At 31.4% G+C, this 7,309-nt stretch overlaps 1 long non-coding RNA gene across 1 annotated transcript; it reads left to right on the top strand.

The window, feature by feature from the left end:
• Nucleotides 1–5,948: 5,948 nt before the first annotated feature.
• On the top strand, nucleotides 5,949–6,553 carry LOC123910591. The gene is made up of 2 exons (XR_006810239.1): nucleotides 5,949–6,069; nucleotides 6,185–6,553. It is a non-coding gene; the product is annotated as an uncharacterized LOC123910591 (long non-coding RNA).
• Nucleotides 6,554–7,309: the final 756 nt, after the last annotated feature.

Raw genomic sequence — 7,309 nt, 5'->3', positions numbered from 1 at the left:
AAAAGAATTGGTTAATATCCAAAGGAAATTTTTGTGGGGAGGGAGTTCGGAGAACAAGAAGATTTGTTGGGTGAGTTGGGATACTATATGTCTCCCTAAAGAAAAAGGAGGGTTGGGCATCAAGAATCTTAATTTATTTAATCAAGCCTTACTTAGCAAATGGAAATGGAGAGGGATTTGTGAACCAAATTCTAGTTGGTCCAAGTTGCTTGCTTATAGATATGGCTCTTTGTATTCAAATTTCTTGGATCAGGTGGTTAGCGAAGGTAGAGGACAATCGATTTGGTGGCGTGATTTATTGAAGATAGGCAGACAAGATAATGGCGAATGGTTCCGATCAAATATAAGTAACGTGCTGGGACAAGGGAATGCAATTCGATTTTGGAAAGACAAGTGGTATGGACCTGATTGTTTGAGGGATTTATATCCAGCTTTATATATTAAAACTTCTATGCCAAATTGTTTAGTAGCAGACACATGTTTTGAACATAATGGAAAATGGTTTTGGAATATTTGTTGGGCTGAAACATTGTCTTCAACCGAGTCAGAAGAAGCAGAAGAGTTATTGTATTTGTTGGCCGATATTAGTCTAAGCAGGACAAAATGGATAGCATGAGATGGATACCAGATCATAACGGTAATTTTTCTGTGAATTCGGCATATCAATTCCTTCTAAATAGTGTTGAATCAACTATAGTAGATGAGAATGTTGTGCATGCTTTGAATCAGTTATGGGTGAATGATGTTCCATCAAAAGTAAATGTTTTTGGATGGAAGTTATTATTAGAAAGATTACCGACCCGTATGGCTTTAGTGAGGAAAGGGATTATTGTTAATCATCGTGAATGGTGTTGCGCTTTTTGTTATAGAGAAGAGGAAGACATTAATCATTTGTTTTTTAATTGCTCTTTCTCACTACGTGTTTGAAAGAATATTTTTAAGTGGATGAAAGTGACTTATATAAATTTTGAGGAGGTTTGGAGCCACTTCAACAGTTTTGGGGCTTTGGTGAAGACTAATAAAAATGCTAAAGGCCGCCATCTAATTTGGTTAGCTACCACGTGGAGTTTATGGCGTGCTCGAAACAACACAATGTTTAGAGGAGTTGTTGCTAATGTGTCAGTCATAGTGGATCAGATTATTTTTATTACGTGGTTTTGGTTTATAGGTCGTATAGGGAACAATTCTTGTTATAAGTTCTCTGATTGGTGTATTGATCCATTAGTCTGCCTCCATAGTATATAATGGAGGTTCTCCGAATTGTAAGGGTTGAGTACACCTTATACTCCTTATAATTCAATTATTTGCTTATCAAAAAAAAAAAAATCATTATTTCCACGCTCACAAATAAATATATGAATTTGGATTGCTTGCAGTTCTATCATTAAAAAAATATGTTTGTCTATTATATAAAACAAAATATCTATCGGATTAAAGTCAAACAATTTAACAATTTAAATAAAGAAAAAAGACTACTTTAAATTTTTCTTTTTTTGTTCAAAGTCTAATTTAAATATAATTTTAACCAAATAATAAATTTTTTCTCTAAATGTGTCTGCATACAATTAACATAAATTTGACTGTTAGACTTAAAATCTAGATCCTTCTTTTGATTACCTAATCTCATCATACACATGTGACGTGTCAATACTATCAAATTCAATCCAACCCCTAACTCTCACTATTTATACTCATCCCTATTTTCTCTTACAACTCACTAGCCGCGCTGCTTATACTCTTTGAAGCATATTAATTCATTCCAAACCAATGTCTTTGTCTCATGCAATTCCATCCGATCTAACTATGATAGATACTAAATTTTCTTCTTTTAATAATAATAATAATCTTTAGCTTGTTAGTTATCTTCAAATTAAGCCTTTTTTAATTTACAGTTAAGCCTTTTATTTTGATGAATTAGATTTAGATCTATATTTATTGTTAATACTAAGTAGTATATATGGTTTTGTGTTTGCATAATTATCTCTCACTAACATGTGATGTGATCGTTTTGTTGTTCTTTCAGTAAAGCGGTTGAAGATTGTTATTATTTGTTCAAATGGAATGGTCGTTCTTGATGATTTCATTGCTATTGTGATTTCTTTGGTTAGACAATATGATTTTGGCCTTCATTATTTCTCAACGTATAGGATCAAGTCTCTCGTGTAATTCATGTGAATATTTATAGAGCGGGGAGGGAGATCAATAATTCTTTGACTCTTTGACAATGTCAAAGTTCCTTTTCCGCTTCTAATGGATCGTAATAGTATATATATATATATATATATATATATATATATATATATATATATATATATATATATATATATATATATATATATATATATATATATATATATATATATATTTGCAAAATACATACAATTACCAAGTGATTCCATATGGATATTTATATTCGTAAGCTTTGTAGTTTAGAACAAAGAAGAAATAAATTTGGTTATTATTTTGTAGACACTATGTATATTAACATGTGCTTTGCACTATTTTTTGTTTGTATTTTGGCCCGAAAATATAAGCTATGTATAGAGTAATTTTTTTGGGAAAAAGAGAAATTACTATATTGTTTATATATATATATATATATATATATATATATATATATATATATATATATATATTTTATAATCCTCTGGTTCCGGGGAAAGGGACCCTAATAGTCTAGAGTTCGGCCCGAGGTAAGTAAAGTCTGACAAAAAATTGTTCCACACAGGAATCGAACTCGGGGTTCTCCCGAGATCCTAATAATATATTGTTTTAGCTTTAGCCTATTTCAATTTTCAATTAATTCATGTTATCTTTTTGGTTATTTGGGCATTATCACTCTCTTATTCAATTACTACTTTGCGAAAATGCTACATTCTCTTAAATAATATTGTGGGAAGACATTTCATGTTAGTAATTATTTGAAAGATTTTATGATAAGATTCTTGCGGATGCAAATAGGAAAAATTTATCGTCTAGATGCATTTTTGCCAAAAATAACATATAATCTACCATGATCAGAAAAAGTACTAAATGGTTATGGTTTTTATTGGATTCTTGAAAATCTTTACAAAGGGTTATGATTTTGGATTCTTGTTACATATATATACATCTCATACCTTAGTTGTTATATGGAAAATGCAATCTAGTAAGAATTTTTGTATGCAAGAAAAAGAAGAATCTTATGTGGCAATATTTAACACTTACAAAGGTAGCAGGTTAATTTATGTGTGAAAAGATAGTGGATTACAAGTGGCTGTTTTGTATTGGTGTGGTAATTTGCCCATGACTTTTGGAAGGCAACCAAGAAAAAATCTTACTCTGATAAATGACCGTTCTAGCAAGCTTGTGAGCTACCAGATTTATTTGTCATTTAATAAACTTTCACCTTAAAGTTAGAATTTAAAAACAATACATTACGAATATTACATATGAAAGTACTAAATTTCGAGACACCCGAAGGCACATTGTGAATTGCATCTACTATACTTTTGGAGTCGGTCTCAAAAATGACATGAGAGATGCTGCAGCTAGTCATCTCCTTCATGGCTTCAATCAAGGCCATAGCTTCACCTTCAATTATAGAACATATACCTTGCATCCATGTAGTTCCAACCATGCCAAAGTGACCCATGTGATCACGAATGCACCATCCCGCATTTGTTCTTTCTATAGTATTGTGAAATCACGCGTCAACGTTGCACTCAATTAGACTCGTATTTTAAACAACGTTGCACTCAATTAAACTCGATTCACTGCGCACCAACACATCTTTGTAGGTAAGCTTCAGAAAATCACATCGTTGTAGGTACCAACTACGATAAATGAAAGATTATGTTAAAAAGGAGACTTAATAGATATTCTATCTAGATATAAACAAAAATAATTATTTTTTAATTATTCAATAACATATAGATCTAATTCATATTATAGACTTGATAAATCAATCACCATCCAATAAACTTAAAAAATAAAATTTTGTTTATATACTATATATGAGACCAAAGAGTAGATGAATCTAGATTCCCTGCTTGTTTGTTTTTCACACAGTTTGACACTTATTAAATATGAGTCATACATGTTTAAAATAAATAAATTAGTCATTCGTATAAAATTAGACAACTTTAATGTTCCACACAATTTTATGATTAAACCAATCCAACCACAAATTTTAATTTGAAGCACTAAGATCAGTTATCGGAGGACACATCATCAATCACATGAAAAGATATTTACTTAGACACAAACCTAAATAATTTTAATTTAGGCGCTCACACTAAGATCAGTTAGATGATGTGACTAAATTGTTTCACATTTAAATTTTTCATTTGTTTGTTTGTATGCCCAAATACATAATTTTTATTTGGGTTTCTTTTCTACTCCCTCCGATCCTATATATAAGAGAAATTTTACTTTTTAGGTTCATTGTAAAATGAATGTATTTAGACTATATTATAGTCTAGATACATTCATTTTACAATGAACCTAAAACGCAAAACTTCTCTTATATATAAGACCGGAGATAGTATATAAGAATTACTTCGACGGGAAATTTGCATCCATAGTAGTTGCTCGAGTATATTCTTGTCAATGATGATTTACTTTTTACCTAAAGGGTTAATAACTCTTTACCCCCTGCAATATGAGCCAGATTTGGTTTACCCCTGTAAAAAAATAATTTTTGATTACCCCCTCGTAATGCGAGTGAATTTTGATTTACCTCACTCAGTAGACAAATTGCCTTGTGACTGGACATATTTGATGATTTGGCATGTCTAAGTGTTTTTTTTTTCATTTTGGATTAATTTAATCATTGCCATGTAGACTAATTAATTACATGTTCATTTTTTAAAAGAAAAAAAAATTGAAAAAAAAAAAAAAATTGAAAACCTAGAAAATCAAAGTCCAACTTCATCACTATCTTCATCATTCAAAATTCAGAAAGATAAAATCTTCATCTACCAACATTCAAACCAACAACTCATTAAAAACCTAAAATCTTCAACTCAAAGTTTTGTTCATGCTCACTTTCCTCCTTCCTACCACCACCATACCAAGATCCCTGTTTCCTCCCACCACCACTACCACCATAACAACCACCACCATAAGCACCAGATCCAACATACTCAAGCAACAAACCGAGAGAAAAAAATATCACATAATCAAAATTGCAAAATATCCGTAGGAAGACGCAGAAATCGCGTGACCTAGACGAGAGAGGAAGAAGCAGAGCAAAAACAAAGCATAAGAAGAAAGAAGATATCCAATTTCTGCCAAGTTCTCCTTGATGATACCCAATTTTTGCAAACAAAACACGTGACCCACTTCTCCAATTTTTATAAGCTTGATTTTCCATTTTGGGTTTGATGGTTAGAAGAAGATGAAAGAGTGCTTTGATTGGTTCCATTTTATGTTGTTGTTTTGAGGAAGAAGAAAGCTCTTTTTTAAAAAAAAAAAAAAAATTAAATAATTAAATTAGGCGGTAATATTTATCTAGATGACAGTAATTATTTTAATAAAAAATGAATGAAAAACCACATAGGCATGCCACACCATCAAATATATTCAGTCACAAGTCAAGTTATCTACTAAGAGGGTAAATCAAAACTCACTCACATTACGAAGAATAATCAAAAATTATTTTTTTATAGGAAGTAAACCAAAACTGGCTCATATTGCAGGGAGTAAGGTGTTATTAACCCTTATCTAGATAAAATCATTTGCGGTAAAACGGTATGTGGGCCAGAAAAAGCGGACGGTAATTTTTAGGAAAAAAGTGGGAATAGCAAAGACGGCTAGACCTAGAAATATGAATGAATGATTTACTATGATTCTAGATCCTTCTTCTGCTGACATCATCATGACACACACACACGTGTTAGTAAAAAATCCAATCAATCCAACCCTAAATTCACATTATTTATACCCACTTACCTCCTACTCCTATTTTCACTTCACTCGCCGCTTTTCTTTCTATCAAATTACTCCCACATTCATGTCTCTTGCATTTGCATCAAATGCAATTTCACTCTCTTATTCAATCCTTCAAATCCGTTCCAACTATGATAGGTATTTTTTATGCTTTGCTAATTGGATTCAAATTAAGCCATGGTTTCATATATGGTTTTGTGTTTTCATAATTATGTGTCACCAACATGTGATCGTTTTGTTGTTGTTTTTACAGCCAAGCCATTGAAGATTTCTATCATTTGTTCCCGTGGAATGTCTATTGAGGATGATTATGTTATTATATCGGCGGTAATTTCTTTGATTAAACAACATATAAAGTCTCTGTCTTAACGGTGACGTTAATTACTCTAGATCTATGAAATCAGTTGGTTTCATAACTGTGTTATTTTATTGGATAACAGTAAAATCGTTAAAATAAGATGGTGTGGTGTTTTGATCGGAAATAATGTTACAGGTGTAGGTGAAGTTTCAATAATATATGTCCCAAACTTGATTAGGGTAGTTTACTATTTTATATTTGGATTGAGGAGTTTGTAATTTAAAATATAATGAATGAATAAAGATGTTTCTATTTTGCATTGCACCGGTTCTTGTTTGTTTTGCACTATTAATTTCACTATTTTAGCGTAACGCCTATGTAGTTAAAATTAGAGTAAATCGTTTATTTTAAATGGATCGCCTATGTATATACCAAAAAGTGTTTTAAAAACTGGACCGATCATTGAACTGGTGAGAGTATTGGTTCATTGGTCGAACCACTGAGTCACTGGTCTAACTGCATGGCAAAACGGATTAAATCGGTGGAAGGTTCTTAAATTCAAATCCTAAACAACGGAAGTTTTAGAATCATTAGTTTTTTTTTTTACCGCAAAAACATTATTTATTATAAGTAAAAATGAGAGTTTAACAATTAAATTGACATTAGACAAGCATAAAAAAAAACTGTGCATTTAAACAAAAATTGAGCGAGTTTACTTAAAAAAAAAAAAATCAGAAATGCAAATAAACCGGCCAGTTCAAAAAACCGCCGATTTATCGGTTTTTTTCGGTTCATGTGATTTTCACCGGTTCATTAGCATGTTCGGTCCAACAATCAAACTAGACCGATTGAACTCCGGTTCCCGGTTCAATCGGTTCGACCGACCGGTCCGGTCCAATTTTTAAAACACTGATACCATATTCTTGATTAGTTGTAGTGCAATTTATTCATTTTGATAGATGAAATTGTATTGCATTTGTTGTGGATTATATGTTAATACATATAGTACGTAATAGTCTTGCTATACTATGATTATTTTATGAAGAAAACTTATATGCATTTCTTTAGATGCAGTTTTTC

Source organism: Trifolium pratense, linkage group LG2 (genome assembly GCF_020283565.1).
Source record: "Trifolium pratense cultivar HEN17-A07 linkage group LG2, ARS_RC_1.1, whole genome shotgun sequence".
Lineage (NCBI taxonomy): Eukaryota > Viridiplantae > Streptophyta > Magnoliopsida > Fabales > Fabaceae > Trifolium > Trifolium pratense.
The sequence above is the reverse complement of the archived record's forward strand: the minus strand, read 5'-3'. Positions and strand labels throughout refer to the sequence as shown.